General features: G+C 36.3%; 3 long non-coding RNA genes across 3 annotated transcripts; 2 read left to right on the top strand and 1 right to left on the bottom strand.

Moving 5' to 3' along the window:
• Window positions 1-5,497: 5,497 nt before the first annotated feature.
• Window positions 5,498-7,556, top strand: LOC118276389 (uncharacterized). The gene is made up of 3 exons (XR_007707576.1): window positions 5,498-5,610; window positions 6,926-6,950; window positions 7,401-7,556. It is a non-coding gene; the product is annotated as an uncharacterized LOC118276389 (long non-coding RNA).
• A 184-nt stretch (window positions 7,557-7,740) lies between these two features.
• On the bottom strand, window positions 7,741-9,837 carry LOC126912951 (uncharacterized). The gene is made up of 5 exons (XR_007707577.1): window positions 9,773-9,837; window positions 9,265-9,289; window positions 8,560-8,913; window positions 8,399-8,423; window positions 7,741-8,270 (listed from the first exon to the last, which is right to left on the bottom strand). It is a non-coding gene; the product is annotated as an uncharacterized LOC126912951 (long non-coding RNA).
• An 883-nt stretch (window positions 9,838-10,720) lies between these two features.
• Window positions 10,721-11,958, top strand: LOC118275972 (uncharacterized). The gene is made up of 3 exons (XR_007707578.1): window positions 10,721-10,785; window positions 11,363-11,387; window positions 11,816-11,958. It is a non-coding gene; the product is annotated as an uncharacterized LOC118275972 (long non-coding RNA).
• Window positions 11,959-18,132: the final 6,174 nt, after the last annotated feature.

Below are 18,132 nucleotides of genomic sequence, written 5' to 3'. Positions count from 1 at the left end.
TTAGATGTTGGCTTACCAGACATTATACGAGCGATCACGAACATCGTAACACTCTTAGGTATTGGAGCATTGAACATTTATTAAATGTGGTATCCAGAAAATGGTGAATTATTACCTTGTTGAAAAATTGTTTGATATAAAAAAGAGTATGTGATAAGATAGTTAGAGGAAAGAAGGCAAATTAAAACGTCACACGGACCCAAAATGATTTGAAATAAGAACAAAAATGTCTACTAATTAGTAAACTTACTAACGCACTCAGAGTCATTTTATGATTACTTAAACTAATCATTAGTCACGACTTTCTTAATAATCGAATCGAATTAAGAATCAAAAATCGTATTAATCGTATCGTATATCGTAATAATTCAGCAATCATTAAATGACTCTGAATACGGTGGTTAAACGTTGATGTCCTCTAAAAGGAATGTACATATGTAAGCTTCTTCTTCAAAAACGTACTTAACGTTTTAGCTACTATCTAAATCAGCAATTGTATTTACTTACTACTGAAATGAGTCTGGAAATGTGCCCGGTATATGGCAATAGGCTCACCACCTATTACATGGGACTCACAATATAAATTGTGAAAAGTGGGTGTACACAGTGGCATTACGTGCCATAATGTGCACCTCTGCCTACCCCTTCGGGAATTAAAGGCGTGACGATATGTATGTATGTATTTACTTACTACCATACTCTAAACTCGAAACCAGCAAGGAATTTCAAAGTGAGAAATTCACTCATGTAAATTGAGTCCATAGTTCCTCAAATAACTGTCACGGATTGTTAATGACAATAATTATGCTGAACACAAATTCTTACCCATGTTTTCTACCTACGTAAAAATCCTAAAATAGAGCAATACGTAAATAACAATAAAACAACAACAGCTGTATAATCAACACCAAGATTTGTGTAGGGACGTAGGGTTGGGAGCCTAGCAGTCAATCTCGCGTCGGATTATATCCGATGCGGATATGTGACGTCAGCTTACTACATACGCCTTAATGTCAACGGATGTGCGCCTCGATATAATGCCGTTTGGTTCCATGTCTCTTAGGGATGGGGACAGAGGATCGGATATGTGAGTCCGTGGTAAGGATTTAGAGGTGAGTGATATGTTTAGAGCTTTTAATTGGTACAATGTTTTTTTATTGTAGTTTCTACAGTTTGCTATTGTTACTATCGTCATGAAATTACAAATTTGATTGAACAAATTATATATGAACTGAAACGGCAAAGCAAAGAAACTTATTGCTGATGAGATTGAGCTTAGAGATGGCTCTCTAGTGCTATATACAAACAAGGCAGCGCGTCGAGTTCCGCGCGCCTCAAAGAGCCATCAGACCACCACAGATAGGGCCCAGAAGGGCTGATGTCGACCCGGAGTTGTGGACTGCCTAGCTGATTACCGAGGCTCCGGTTCGAAAAGAACTGGGTGGTTTTTAGTCAGTAAGAGTATCACACTCCCTCTCGCCTCGCCCAAGGCGGGAGAAATTATTGGATGATTTTACTCCCTCAAAAACCCTATAAGCCCAATTACTTTAGCTGTTACAGTTCACTAATAAAAAACTTGACCAATAGACCTTATTCTGTCTAGCATAAAAAATATAAAATAATGTCTGAATAAAACCCATACCAATATAACAAATGTTTACCATTAAAATGACTTCAAAAATAATAAGCCATAAACACAAAGCTAACAAATTACTCTGCTTATCATACCTGTATTTTCCCTAAAGCAACAAACGAAACACGACATCAACAAATCGATGATCGCTACATACCTACATCCCCATATAAAAACGACTTCTAACTGAAAGAATCCGAGTTATCTCGTAGGGGAGATTCGTTTACTTTTTCATATACAAACAGCATTTTGGTGGAAGGGAGGAAATGAGTAGAAAAAGTCTACACGCGGGTAATGATGTGAAATATCAGTAGTTCACGCACCACCTACAGTCGTCAAGGTATACGGATCTGGGGGGCAAACGTGAGTTTTTGCCGCCTTCGGAAAATGTGAGATTTAATTTGTTTCCGATACCGAATGAGGTTTTAAATTGAAAAATGACGTAACTCATCTGTATGCTCTCTGTTTGTTTTGTTTTACTATTTAAAGTCGAATTGAAAAAGTTATTAAAAAGTGTATCGAGTAAATAACGTAAAATCTATTAAGACAAACATCATTAAAATAAATTTATTTTTATTGTTAATCTGAATAAAAACCACTTTACCTAAATAAATTATATGCCTATTTCGTGCCAAAAGTTGCTGTGAAATACTATTATGAGGAACACAGGACCACAAAATAGTAACCATAGTAACCATTTTGTGTGTCTGTTAATGAGTTTTGTGGTTCCACATGGGCATGATTATGACGTCACGCTCGGTTAGTGTTAAACGATCGAGAGATTACCCGCTGTGATCACTGATTCTAAACTTACGACAATAATTTTAAGAGCGTTTTTCTACCAGGGATGTGCTATGTAACTATACTACGAAGATGCAATAGCTAAACTGTGAAATTATGTGTCCGTTTCCACTGAAACTATGCAGCTGTCCTAGGAAGATGCGCCGCTGCAAAGTAGCTGTGCAAGGAAGATGCGCAGCTTGAGCATGCAATGTATCGATGGTATGGAAGCCATCCACCTTGGGACCCTTTCTTTTCATTGTATACGTCAACGATATCGGAAAATGTTTTTTCAATGCTCAGTTTTTGATGTATGCGGATGACATGAAAATATATAAATCCTGCAAAAGTACTCAAGACTGCCTACTCCTCCAAGATGATCTCATTAGACTCCATGCCTATTGTAAAGACAACAAACTATTCCTTAGTCTCCCTAAGTGTCACAGTGTGTCGTTTACTAAAAATAATAAAAATAAACTCAATTTTGTATACTCTTTGGATGGTCAGCAATTGAGAGTAGTTGATTCCGTTCGTGACCTCGGTGTGATCATAGACTCGAGTTTGCACTTCAACCTGCACATCGATAGTATAGTCAATAAAGCGTTTCGGATGTATGGTTTCGTCATGAGATCGTCAAGGGACTTTGTGCGGCCCTCTACCTTTCTGATGTTATACAAGTGTCTGGTACGATCTCAGCTAGAATACGCCACTCCTATCTGGAATCCACACTACCTTAAATATGAAAACAAATTGGAAATGGTTCAGAAAAAGTTTCTACGTGGCATGAACTTCAAGTGTTACCATTCAAAGATTCCTTATACAGATTTACTGGAAAAGTATAAAATTCTAAGTCTTGAATCGAGACGCTTGCTTCTAGATGTAATGATGCTGCATGGTTTGTGCCACAATAGATTCGACTGTATCGATATTACAAATAAAATATGCCTTACTGTACCCAGAACTATAATTCGGCGGCGGGCTCGCATGCCTCGTTTATTCTATTTGGACTCCAGTAAGACTAATGCCGGGACACGCGTGCTTCTTCGTCGCAATGTAGAAACACGCACTTCATGGACATAGACATCTTTTCCCTTTATAATAATAAATTCAAAAATCTCGTTATTAATAAATTGACATTAAAATCTAAATTATAATTTCTAATCTTAAATTCTTTAATTCTAATAAATCAATAATTCTTAAAATTCCGTTATACATTTAATTGACTTATCTGTGGACAATAGTGTGGGTTATATGTTTACCTATTTATCTTTATTCTCTTTTTGTAATTAGTACCTTAGCATGTAACTGTTTTTTGTCCCTAATCAATAAAATAAAATATCCATAGCACACATCTTTCCATATAAAAACATAGCTTAGCTATGACCGTTTCCACCAATGCTAAGCTATATGTACCAATTAATATTATTGGTGAAAGCCAAACACATCCACAGCAACATAGCATAGCACATCTCTGCTGGAAAAACACCCTTAATGTCTGCTTTACAACAACGGAAAACAAAAGCAAACTAAAAAGAATATCGTTCGGATTTTATTTAAAAAAAATCTAAGCAATTTTTCGTCTTCAAAGTTCAAACTCACTAAAATTCAGCCCAATAGTATCGCAGCGCTCGTAAAAGACAAACAACGCGGGTCTGGAGTTCGAAAGCCGTCACCTTTGCAAAGTTTTTCTGTAAACTTAACGTGTGTACTTCGCAAAGTGGGCCGTTTTGATGCCATGAGCCACGGATGCTCTTTACAGCCACCTACCGCACTGCTTTCCGATATTTCCTTCAATTCTCAATACGGGATATAGAAACTTTGCCGAGTTTTCTTCGTTAAAAATCTCGAACTCAAAATGAAAGTTTTTCCAGACGGATTTTATGGAAAATGTTTGCTGGATATTTGTTGGAGGTTTTTCTTTTATTAAAAGTTATAATTAGTAATGATTTCGATATGGAATTTTGTTACTGCCTTGAAATGAAAATTGTATAATCATGATTGTAAAATGCATGAAACTTCTGACTAATGGTCTAAATTCTATCGGTATGTATTCGGTAATGGCAGTAATGGTCTAAATTCTTTTAAATATCCTACGTGGGCAATGTGGATAACAGTAAAATAAAATAATGAATTATTGAAAACCATGGGTACAGTTTTGAAAATATAGGGTGACTGGTAATTAGGTTGGATATTTAAACACAAGGTTGTACTCATGATTACAAACAAATTTCCCAAAGAAACCTTTTTGTATACATTTATTACATCAAGTAGCAGAAGGAATATAAATAAAACTGATTTTTCCTTTTCACTGGTTCAAGTTATTCTTATTGATATAGAAAATGTAAATGTATTTGTTTAGTTACTAATAATATGGTTTTATTATTAGTAACTAAACAAATCCCATTGTTAACACAGCTGTGTAAACTGTTAACAATTTCTATTTCTACAAGTGGGCTGTAGGTTATAAAGCAAGTGTTTAATTATTTGCTAATAAAAGTCTAATGCGCAGGTATAAATACCGTACATAATATTATATTTGTTTTTGAATTCGGTTTGATTATTTATATATTCAAATCTTGAATATTTTCAGTACTGCCACGGACTACTTAAATGGGACTGATTCGCATAAGTGGCCATAGTAGGAACTGCATTTTAATATTTGGCTGCACCGTTTACACCGTTGCGACGCGGTGCAACTCTTTGTGCGATCCACAAATTGTAGTTTCTGATTTGGGTGTCATGTGTATATGAACTTGTATGTTTGTAAACCGCACCCGCGACACAGGACCAAATCCTAGTATGGACAACGTTATTAAAAAAAATAGATAGCTCAATGATATATTTTTGATATCAAAACAATTGTTATTATTTTAATTAATATTGAACAAACAGTCTTATTGTATTCATTCGTCTACATCTGTTTGAAACATTACAATATAAATGTGCATTAATCGTTTATCAATATTTGCTCTCCATGTTCTCACACGTAGTATTGTTCATAATCCAATTGAAGTCGCCTTCCTTTTCGATAAATGTAACAATGTCGTAGATGTATCATAATGGATGTTGATATTCCTTGCTGTAAGTATAAATAGAGGAGCATCTTTCAGATAAATCAGTTTATCTGGAGTATTCGTATTAAACAGTTCAAGATGAACGCTAATATCCTCATTTACTTGGTACTCGCTATAATTGTGGTAAGTGGTTAGAAAAATTTAATTGAATTTGCTTATTTCTTTCCTTATTAAAAAAAGATCATTTAATTTTAATGCAAAAAGAAACCATAATTATAGTTTTCATCAAACGGTTTATTTATAATTCCTTGGCCTGTTTGTTTGTTTGGATCAAAAGTATGTAATTAGAATTTAATAACCTTCCTGAAGTTCAATCGTTCTGACATTTGGTACACACACTTAGGGTTTCAGCACACATATGGGATCGGAAAGGGATCGTCACCGTATCGCCTCGAGCCGTTCAGAATGGTTTGTATTAAACTCCCTACTGCAACGCACACTAATCGGAATAATAACGTAATCGCCTCGCCTCGGAACAGGCTCCGAACTTGAATTCCCGCGCTTACGGCTCATCGTCCCCGCGCTTACGTTTCTCCGTCCCCGCGCTTACGTCTCTCCGTACCGACTAACTATCGTGTTAGTCTAGTCGGTGTCGCCTAGCCGTAGCCGAGTTGACGTACAGGCGCTGCTGATACGCTTTCGTTACGTGCATACGGTAGGTTGACGCCTGGTTGACAGCGAGGCGAAAGGCGTTACGGTTACGATCCCTTTCCGATCCCATATGTGTGCTGAGACCTTATATCTTGATGACTATACAATAATTATAAGCGCATTAAAACCGTGAACCATAAAAATGTTTTTATGTATTACCTGTAATTTTTATTAAGGGCTATTTTTTTCAGTCAACAGATATATATAAGATCTATACAATGTGATAGGGGCGAGACTTCTAACCCGTTAAGGCTGAATACTACATCTAATTTTAACGACAAAAGTCCTGGGTCGAAGGGGTCGAATCCCCTCCCCCTAAAAATTATGGCCATTTTAATATTTTTTTTACTTTTTTTGATATCAAAGGTTGTATGCGTCGTAGAAACAAAAAAAAGACGACAAACGGTAGTTAATAACCTTGGCTAACTAATTCATTACTTTTTTCATATGTTTGATAATGCTTTGGTGAGAAAAAAATAATTTGTGAATTATTCTTACCGAAAAAATCACTATTTTCCTATATTTTCAATTAAGGGTTCAACCCCCCATATTATTTTTTTTGGCGATAAAATTAGATGTAGTACTCAGCCTTAACGGGTTAGAAGTCCCACGCCTATCACATTGTATAACAAAACTGTAATTTGGTAGTTTTAGTATGGAAACTTTGTCAGATTTTAAAAATTATTCCTTTGGAAAAATCAGCCCTAATAGAAATAAAACACTGTTCTGTGCCTGGGAAAATAAAGAATATTTACATAATTAATGTTATTTTATTTCTTATTTTCAGATGTCCAACGTTATATTTGTAGCAGGTATGCATAACTAACTAAAAATATTTTGTAATCTGATTTATGATGCACCAAATTGCCTTAACTACAGACAGAATAATGAAATTATGGCTAACTCTTTTAATGTTTAATAATGCTCAGTTAATTTCAGGCCTACCTGGAGCTTATAATGATCAATACATAGATCGATATTCGTCAGAACTCTTATGTTAATTAATACACAAAAATAGTTACCCCCAATTACCCCTCTTCCCAATCTTCCCAATCCCCCGATTCCCCAACAACCCTTAAATTCCTAAACCCCAAAAGGCTGGCAACGCACTTGTAATGCCTCTGGTGTTCCAGGCGGCGGCGATTGTTTACCATCAAGCGATACGTCTGCTCGTTCACCGGCTCATACTGTAAATAAGAAGTCTATCTGAGTAAGATGATATTGTACTTGTGACTTTTTTTCACTATCACGTTTTGTTTCAGGAGAACCTGCTCCAACCGACTGCGATGAAGACAGCTGCGGCCCATTGATCGATGTCGATTCACTCGTCGATGTCTTGTAGTCAATTTTCCAAAAGAAACATAACAATGTTTAATTTCTTTGTTATGGAAACAATTATAAAAATATCTTTCGGTTTATTTATTTTATTATCTGCTCAAAAATAAATTGATATTGATATTAAATTTCGTTGATTAAGTCAATTAAAACCCTACCTAACCCCGATCTAGTTATTTAAGAGATTGACGTGTAAAAGAGTTACATTGTAACCCATTTGCAAAGATAAATATCATTATTCAATAATTCTACATATCACATTCATTTATTCATATTTGTATCACATCACAAGTCAAGAGCCTATAAGTGGCCACTGTTGACTAAAAGCCTTTCCGCGCAAGGGGAAGGAAGTTTATAAGCAAAAAAAAAAAAGTTTCATCACGATGTTTTTCTTCACCGTTTGTTAGTGATGTCTAAATTATCTTAGAAAGTACATTTAACTCTAAAAAAGTCACATTAGTAATTGCCGTTAGTAGTTTTCAAACCCGCACCCTTGTACATTATATAAAACTCAGTATTATTCAGTACAAGTGAGTATAAATCTGGATTGATGTTACCATTATGAAATCAAACAGCAACATTTAATAATAACATAAGTTTATTAGCCAAAAATACATAAAAGAAAACGTATTCAAAATATTTTAGGACATTGTTTTACTGTTACCAAAAAATAAATAATGTGAAATAGTAATCGATTTCATAGAAAATCGATTACAATACGTCGACGCCTAAATCAACATCAACCAATTGACCGGATCCGCAGCTGTTATCCCCGCAGTCACTCGGACCGCAGTCCGCTGAAACAAGAAAAAAAAAAATGGGTACAAGCACTCACATCTAAATAAACTATGACTATATTAATAGGTAGATTAGGAACTAATACTATTGTAATAAAGTTTAAAATCTAGAAACAATTTTCACATACCTGCTACAAACATGATGTTGGACATCTGAAACAATAATAAATAATTAAATTTTAATTTATTCGTTTTACTATCTAATAGTTGCCAATAGTTGGTGAATAAACGTTTCAAACAAACAAGACTTAAGCTTCTAACATAAAATATTTGAGAAATAATAAAATACCTTTACATGTTGGGGTAGCTGCAGTGGTATGATCATGGCTGATATCGAAATCGAAACTTGTCGTTTGCCGGTATGTAGATCTGAGCGAGACACGATGAACTTTGTACTGTGTCTCATATGGCGACAGTTGAGAAAATAATTGAGGTATTTTATACAATTACTTGTCTTAAGTAATAAAAACAACAATATTAATAATTATATAAATTTATTGGCCAAAAATACATAAAGAAATAAATGAATAGTAATAATCGATTTGATGAAATATCGATTACAATACATCGAGGCATAAACCAAGGTCGATCAATTTTCCGGAGCTGTCACCATCACCATCGCAGTCATTCTCGTCGCAGTTCGCTGAAACAAGACGTGAAACATTTAATGTCATTTATTTAAAAAAGTAACTTAATGTACAGCCATTACAGATATTTAGTATACAGCTATAAAATTAAAGAGTGTTTCAGTACAGATACAAAAACTATTAGCTGGCTACTGAACCAAACAATTTTAAGAAAATGTATGGCTTGGTTTTAAACTGTTTAATTTAGCTATTGTTTCTGAACATGATAAATCTTTATTTTCTTACTAGCATACTAAGTAACTAGTATGTTGGCTGTATTTACAAACATTACACGTCCAGTAACATTCGATTTACAGTTTTATTGTGTGGGAATAAAGCTGAAAATCTATTAAAGAATGTTGTCATACCTGCTACAAATATGACGTTGGACATCTGAAACAAAAGGAGCACAATTTAATTTTAATATTTAAAACTTAAGACAGAAAATACATCAATTTCTATTACTGAAAACTTATGTAGAGGATAGCAGTTTTTTAGAGCTTAGTAGATAAGCGAGTCAGTTGATTAAGATTTTTTACCCCATTCCATATGTATATAGTATTTGTAATCTTTATTATAATATGTACTTTTTGTCAGTAATATAACTTTTTAGTAGATAATTAAAGGAATGCTTGTATTTTATTACATAAAAATAAGTACGGGTATTTCCTTCCTGACGCTATAACTCCAGAACGCACGAACCGATTTCCACGGTTTTGCATTCGTTGGAAAGGTCTCGGGCTCCGTAAGGTTTATAGCAAAGAAAATTCAGGTTTTTTTTTTCGAATTTACAAAAATTATTTGTGGCTAACGCAGTAAAATTGCCAGGTAAAAGTTGTTTATAAAACTGATAGTTATCTTCTGTATGTCACTTACCGCAATGATAGCGAGTACCAAGAAGAGAAGGAAAGACTTGTTCATGTTGAAGTGTTTACTACAGATGCTTCTGATAAACTGATTGCTTCAAGGGATTCTCGTCCTTATATACTCACTCGAATGTACTGTTTTATTATGTACTTCTTTGACATTGTTACTTATCTACATATATCGTAAAGAATAGTTACTTCAATGTGATTATACACAATCGTTTTATTACTTACTTTTCCTACTATTGAGTACATAGAAGCTAGGCATTCATTACATGTACAATAAAATATTAATAGCAATGATTAACTATTTGTAAACAGCAGTCTGGGCAATGTACTGGAATACAAATGTTTTCTATATACCTATATAATAAATAGTACTAGCTTTTTTTAATATAATTATTAAAATCGTTTGTTTTCCACGGATTCGAGTATGTGCCCTTGTCATACAATTAGTTATAATAAATAGTACTAGCTTTTGGCCCGCGGTTCCACACGCACCTTTTTAAAGGGTTAGGGACAGATTTCTCCAAAAATTAAACAAACAGTTGAGATATTAATTTAGCTTTCTATCTTGTAATTTGCGAAATATTCCATTCAAGCTTCCACGCCCATTTTAGGAAAGTGCGATTTTAGAAAGAGACAAAATTAGCCTATGTTACTATAGACTATGTTCAGACCCCGACTAACTTCAATAAAAAATAGTCATAAAGTTGCTCCTTTGCGACATGAAGAAAGAACCAACAAATACACTTACCATTTATTATATTAGTAAGTATGGATGTAGTATGTCATTAGCATATTACAATTGTTTGCAATTACATTGAAGTAGTTATTTACACAAGTTTTTTTTTAATAAAAAGGGCATATATCCCCGGATGCCTATAATGAGGGTTAGTACATTCCAGTGAGTATATAAAGACGAGAATCCCTTGAAGCAATCAGTTTATCAGAAGCATCTGTAGTAAACACTTCAACATGAACAAGTCTTTCCTTCTCTTCTTGGTACTCGCTGTCATTGCGGTAAGTGACATAATTATAGAAGATTACTACCAGTTTTATAAAAAATATATTTTTATTTCTTTATCTTTACCTACCTAACTTAGATTTATATCACTGACACAAAAAAAATAAAAATAAAGGGCGCTTTTCCACCAGACATGTGCTATGCTACGAAACATTGCTGTGTCAATCTGATCGGCTAGTACCACCAATCATGTTTATTGGGCAGATAGCTTTCAGCACTAGTGGAAACGAGTTTACTTCCCTATCGTTTGTATATGGAAAAATGCTTGCTATGAATGTGCGCTATGGATATCTATACCCTACTATTGATACATTGTATTACTCAATCTGCGCAAATATTCCTAATTTTACTTTATCTTAGTAGCTATGTTAGAATATCGGTGACACATAGTTTCACAGCTTAACACATTGCAAAATCTATCGTACCTTAGAAACAAGTGGTGTAAAAAATGTTAATCAAATAACTTTCTTATCTATTATTTTCTGGAAAGGAAAAGTTTTCAGTGATAGAAATGATGTTTTTCCGTCTTAATTTTTGAATATTAAAATTAAATTGTGCTCTTTTTTGTTTCAGATGTCCAACGTCATGTTTGTAGCAGGTATGACAATAAACTTTAATAAATTTTCAGCTTTATTCCCACACAATAAAACTGTAAATCTAATGTAATTTGACGTGTAATGTTTGTAAGTACAGCCAGCATAGTTATTTAGTATGCAAGTAAGAGAATCAAGTGGCAACACACCTGTGACTCCTCTGGTGTTGCGGGTGTCCATGGGCAGTGCTGATCGCTTACCATCATGTTTGCCCAGACAGTATCACAGTAGCTATGACTATTCTTAATTAAACAGTTTTAAACGGAGCCATTTCTTTTCTTACCATTCGTTGTTTCCGTAGGCAGCTAATAGTTGTTGTATCTGTACTGAAACAATCTTTAATTTTATAGCTGCATACTAAATATCTGTGCTGATTGTACATGAAGTTATTTTTTTAAATAAATGACATTAAATGTTCCACGTCTTGTTTCAGCGAACTGCGATGAGAATGACTGCGATGGTGATGGTGACGGCTCCGGAAAATTGGTTGACCTTGGTTTATGCCTCAACGTATTGTAATCGATATTTCATCAAATCGATTATTACTGTTCATTTATTTCTTTATGTATATTTGGCCAATAAATTTATATAATTATTAATATTGTTGTTTTTATTACTTAAGACAAGTAATTGTATAAAATACCTCAATTATTCTCTCAACTGTCGCCATATGACACACAGTACAAAGTTCATCGTGTCTCGCTCAGATCTACATACCGGCAAACGACAAGTTTCGATTTCGATTTCAGCCATGATCATACCACTGCAGCTACCCTCCCTCCACTCATCTCTATTGAAAGCTTTTTAAACGTCAAGTCATACATTCAAAATCTTCTCTTGAAGTAATCACAATTACTTCCTTCGAACCTAAAACCTGCTTCGAATTCAATTATATCATACAAACTTAGATACTTGGTCAGGAAGTGTGAAATTCCATAAAAAATAAAATTATTATCAGAAACTGTAACTCCAGTTTAGGTCAAAGGCATTTTCTCCCACGCATCTTGATCCTATTTACTCCCTTTAAAGGGGTAGACAGAAATGCAGATAAAAGTAAAATATAACATCGTCAGTTATTTTATAAAGATTTGTTATAGGGGTATGACCCTATTACCATATAATGGCATATATTATCATAATATGGTGTTAGGTTCGTCTTATGTATCCAGTATATTATACTGGACATTTTTATCCCAAAAAAGTATATATACTAAAAAACTAACTTAATTGTGCGGCTTGATCCGCACTCACGATTACTGTACTAAATGCAAATAATATGTTTGTCGAATGTTCTAAGGTTAACCGCAGTGGATCTTACACTATAACTATAGGGCCATTATGGTCTAAGTTAACTTGAACAGCTCGCGATACACGCGTGAATATTTTACTGATCTTGATATTTGTTACTCAATCACGTCAAGACGGTTGAAAGGATTGAGATGAAATTTGGAACAGGGGTAGATTATAGTCTGGAATAACACATAGGATACTTTTTGTCCCACGGCCGCTAGCCGAAGCTAGTAGACTATAAGATGGTATAATTTTACACATCAGTAATTTAAAACCTAGCTAAAGGGGAACCAATATTAGCTAACTGACTACTTTGAGAGGAAACGCAGAGACAAACATAGAGGTTATAGTTCCACGGCGGTTTTTCGCGTCCGATATTGCTTCAGGCCATGGTGCGGAGCGAGGGGGACTGGGATACCGTCTGCTCCTTCTGCGAAGCAGTCATGCTAGCTAAGGAGGAAGCGGGACGCGTGAGGGAACAAACGTCCTGACACCCCAGCTGGAGCGAGAGACATTCCGGGCGTCGAAGATCGCATGACGATCTCCGGTTACCGCAAGTGCGGGTCTGCGGACGGCGAGCAAGGTCAGCTCGCCACCCAACCAAAACCAAACCAAACAGCCATCAGACTATCACAAATGCCCCAGTAAGCCTGATGCCTGAACCGGAGCTGCGTACTACCTAGCAGGTTTACCTGGACTCCGAAAGCAGGATGGTTTTTAGTTCTTCCAAGAAGTCATTAGATAGATGATTGTCCCCCATCAAAAAAATACGTCTAAGTCTTTTTACTGAATAAAATAACTTTTACGTATTATTTTCCTTACTATTATATGCATGCCATAAATATAGAGTTTTCAAAACAAGCATTAAAAGACGTTCTGGTGAATGCAAGTTTCTACTTAACAATGAAAGTTGAATTCTTTATAATATATTTTCTCTTATAGTACTATCGATACCTACCACAATAATATACATTATAATATATAAGACAAAATATAATGCGCACAATAACATGGATTATAAAACTAGTAAGGGAAATGTACTGTGTAGTATCATATATCAAACATAAAGTCCTCTATATATAACTCTGTATAACATATTTCCTCTCGTTTTAAAAGTTTTTTATTTTCCTTGTTTGTTTCAGGTGAACCTGTTCCAAATTGCGGGGAATTGGTCGATGTAGATGCATTAGTTAACGTCTTGGATAATTGATTCGACAGAAAAATATATTATATTTTCTTTCATTTATTTTGGAAAAATATAGTTCGGAAGCTATTTTTTGTATTGTCTTTATAATGTAACTTTTTATATACTTTTGGCTAATAAACTTATTACTATTTGACTTTGTTGTTTAACTTTATTGAATTGTTATAATTTTCACTTTAAAACAAAATAGTTCTGAAAAATAAAGTTTTTTTTATCACAAATCTATCTAACAATTATTTTTCTTTCCCCTATGCAAGTTTGTACAACACGTAGGACTTATTTAAACCCGATAACCTCGATCGTCTCTATAATCATGCTGTCTATACAAGGCGTCCCTGAAGTCGACGTCCAAGTGACACCCAAGTGGCAAGGTTTCAACTGTTATCAGAAAAATATAAAAAAAATCTAAGTGTAGGACCTATATATGTGTTATCTGTTACTTATGTGTTATCCACTAAAAAGTACACCCTGTGCTAGTCTTTTGACTCTTGTCGCTTGTGGCATTTGGACGACGACTTCAGGGATATTCTGTATAACAAAAGGTGGAGATAGTTATTGGATAACTAGATTAACCATGCATACCTAAAATAATCAAACTAGTATCATATTCTTGGTTGGATCAATTTTCAAGTTTTAAGCTTCTGATCTGTTCATACGAGCCGACCAATCAGAGCGCCGAATGCGCTCTTGTTACGATTTCCTTAAACGTAAAGCTAGCTTAAACTCGTACTAAGGGTATTGACTGAGAGGTCATGTTTAAATACCATAGAACACGAGCTATGATTTTTTTTTTCTCTTTAAAAACATTGCCCTTTTCTAGGATTTTCTGCTGTGCCGTAAATTGTAAAGCGGTAAATTTAATAAAAATAATATTAAAACAAAACAAAATAATATTAACATGTTTATTACCTATTCTTTATATTATTTTTCGTAAATAGGCACACCACCTATTGTATTGTATAATATGGTGGTGCTAGACCCGCACATCTATGGTAATGGTAATTCACATCTTTTATTAAACAAGACATAGATGTCCCATAATTTAAATGTGTGAAATGTTATTTTTTATTTAATATTACTTGTAATGGTAACAGTATAACATGTATTAGTAGTTCGTACACAACAATGTATAATAAAAATAAAACAAAAAAATTAAATCAAAACAATTTGTAATCATCACTTTCTCACAAAGTTGACAACCAATTTACAACAGTATAAAATTTTCATAACTAAATAATATAACTTTAAAACTAATTACATTTTTTTTTATAATCCTTTCCCTTGCATCGAACTTTAATTCCATCAATTTAAACATACAATATTATTACAATAAGTTCAGATTGAGTTTCATTCCCAAAAGACAAGATTCGGTAGTAGTCGTGTATGGTGCACGTGTAGTTGTCATACAGCCGCATAAAATAGTTGTTGTGGGTGGACGACAAGTGGTGGTAGTAGTTGTCGGGGGTGGAGGACAAGTAGTAGTCGTTGTTGGTGGACAAGTAGTGGTGGTAGTTGTTTTCGGTGTACTAGTAGTCGTCGTAGTAGGTGGACAAGTGGTGGTAGTAGTTGTTTTCGGTGTACTAGTTGTCGTTGTAGTTGGAGGACAAGTGGTGGTTGTAGTCGTTTTGGGCGTACTAGTAGTAGTCGTCGTAGTAGGTGGACAAGTTGTGGTAGTAGTTGTCTTTGGAGTACTCGTAGAAGTCGTCGTAGTGGGTGGACAAGTGGTGGTAGTAGTCGTTTTGGGTGTACTAGTAGTAGTCGTCGTAGTGGGTGGACAAGTGGTAGTAGTAGTCGTTTTGGGTGTACTAGTAGTAGTCGTCGTAGTGGGTGGACAAGTGGTAGTAGTAGTCGTTTTGGGTGTACTAGTTGTCGTTGTGGTAGGCGGACAAGTGGTGGTAGTAGTCGTTTTGGGCGTACTAGTTGTCGTCGTAGTAGGTGGACAAGTGGTGGTAGTAGTTGTTTTGGGCGTACTAGTTGTCGTTGTGGTAGGCGGACAAGTGGTGGTTGTAGTCGTTTTCGGTGTACTAGTCGTCGTTGTAGTTGGAGGACAAGTGGTGGTAGTAGTCGTTTTGGGCGTACTAGTTGTCGTTGTGGTAGGTGGACAAGTAGTGGTGGTAGTCGTTTTCGGTGTATTAGTTGTCGTTGTAGTTGGAGGACAAGTGGTGGTTGTAGTCGTTTTGGGCGTACTAGTAGTCGTCGTAGTAGGTGGACAAGTTGTGGTAGTAGTTGTTTTAGGAGTAGTCGTAGAAGTTGTTGTAGTTGGAGGACAAGTGGTGGTTGTAGTCGTTCTGGGTGTACTAGTCGTAGTCGTGGTAGTGGGTGGACAAGTGGTGGTAGTAGTTGTTTTCGGTGTACTAGTTGTCGTTGTAGTTGGAGGACAAGTGGTGGTTGTAGTCGTTCTGGGCGTACTAGTAGTAGTCGTCGTAGTAGGTGGACAAGTGGTGGTAGTAGTCGTTTTGGGCGTACTAGTTGTCGTTGTGGTTGGAGGACAAGTGGTGGTAGTAGTTGTTTTCGGTGTACTAGTAGTCGTTGTGGTAGGTGGACAAGTGGTGGTAGTAGTCGTTTTAGGTGTACTAGTAGTAGTCGTCGTAGTAGGTGGACAAGTGGTGGTAGTAGTTGTTTTCGGTGTACTAGTTGTCGTTGTGGTTGGAGGACAAGTGGTGGTAGTAGTTGTTTTCGGTGTACTAGTTGTCGTTGTGGTAGGTGTACTAGTAGTTGTTGTTGTGGATGGTGGACACGTTGTAGTTGTTGTGTATGGTGGGCCAGTGCTAGTGGTAGTCGTTGGTGGATAAGTGGTAGTTGTTATTGGAGCTTCAGTAGTGGTAGTGTATGGAGCTTCAGTAGTGGTAATCTCTGTAGCTTCGGTAGTTGTAGTGTATGGAGCTTCAGTAGTGGTAGTGTACGGAGCTTCAGTAGTGGTAGTGTATGGACCTTCGGTAGTGGTAGTGTATGGAGCCTTGGTAGTTGTAATGTATGGAGCCTCGGTAGTTGTAGTGTATGGAGCTTCAGTAGTTGTATTGTATGCAGCTTCGGTAGTGGTAGTGTATGGGGCTTGAGTAGTAGTAATCTCTGCAGCTTCAGTAGTGGTAGTGTATGGGGCTTGAGTAGTGGTAGTCTCTGCAGCTTCGGTAGTGGTAGTGTATGGAGCTCCGGTAGTGGTAGTGTATGGAGCTTCGGTAGTGGTGGTAGTATCAGGAGCTTTAGTAGTAGTTGTAGTTCGTGGAGGGCAAGTGGTGGTGGTAGTGGTAGTGGTAGTTGGGGTTGGCGGAGGACAAGTAGTGGTGGTAGTGGTAGTGTATGGAGTTTCAGTAGTGGTAATCTCTGCAGCTTCAGTAGTGGTAGTGTATGGAGCCTCAGTAGTAGTAATCTCTGCAGCTTCAGTAGTGGTAGTGTATGGAGCTTCAGTAGTGGTAATCTCTGCAGCTTCAGTAGTAGTAGTGTATGAAGCCTCAGTAGTGGTTATCTCTGCAGCTTCAGTAGTGGTAATCTCTGCAGCTTCGGTAGTAGTAGTGTATGGAGCTTCAGTAGTGGTTATCTCTGCAGCTTCAGTAGTGGTAGTGTATGGAGTTTCGGTAGTAGTGGTAGTTCGTGGAGGGCAAGTGGTGGTGGTAGTGGTAGTGGTAGTTGGAGTTGGTGGAGGACAAGTAGTGGTAGTGGTAGTTGGGGTTGGCGGAGGACAAGTAGTGGTGGTAGTGGTAGTGTATGGAGCTTCAGTAGTAGTAATTTCTGCAGCTTCAGTAGTAGTAGTGTTTGGAGCTTCAGTAGTGGTTATCTCTGCAGCTTCAGTAGTGGTAGTGTATGGAGCTTCAGTAGTAGTAATCTCTGCAGCTTCTGTAGTAGTAGTGTATGGAGCTTCAGTAGTGGTAATCTCTGCAGCTTCAGTAGTGGTAATCTCTGCAGCTTCAGTAGTGGTAGTGTATGGAGCTTCAGTAGTAGTAATCTCTGCAGCTTCAGTAGTAGTAGTGTATGGAGCTTCGGTAGTGGTTATCTCTGCAGCTTCGGTAGTGGTAATCTCTGCAGCTTCAGTAGTGGTAGTGTATGGAGCCTCAGTAGTAGTAATCTCTGCAGCTTCAGTAGTAGTAGTGTATGGAGCTTCAGTAGTGGTTATCTCTGCAGCTTCAGTAGTGGTAGTGTATGGAGCCTCAGTAGTAGTAATCTCTGCAGCTTCAGTAGTAGTAGTGTATGGAGCTTCAGTAGTGGTTATCTCTGCAGCTTCAGTAGTGGTAGTGTATGGAGCCTCAGTAGTAGTAATCTCT

Source organism: Spodoptera frugiperda, chromosome 31, assembly GCF_023101765.2.
Source record: "Spodoptera frugiperda isolate SF20-4 chromosome 31, AGI-APGP_CSIRO_Sfru_2.0, whole genome shotgun sequence".
Classification (NCBI taxonomy): domain Eukaryota; kingdom Metazoa; phylum Arthropoda; class Insecta; order Lepidoptera; family Noctuidae; genus Spodoptera; species Spodoptera frugiperda.
Note: the sequence above shows the minus strand (reverse complement) of the source record. Positions and strands in the feature narration are given on the sequence as shown.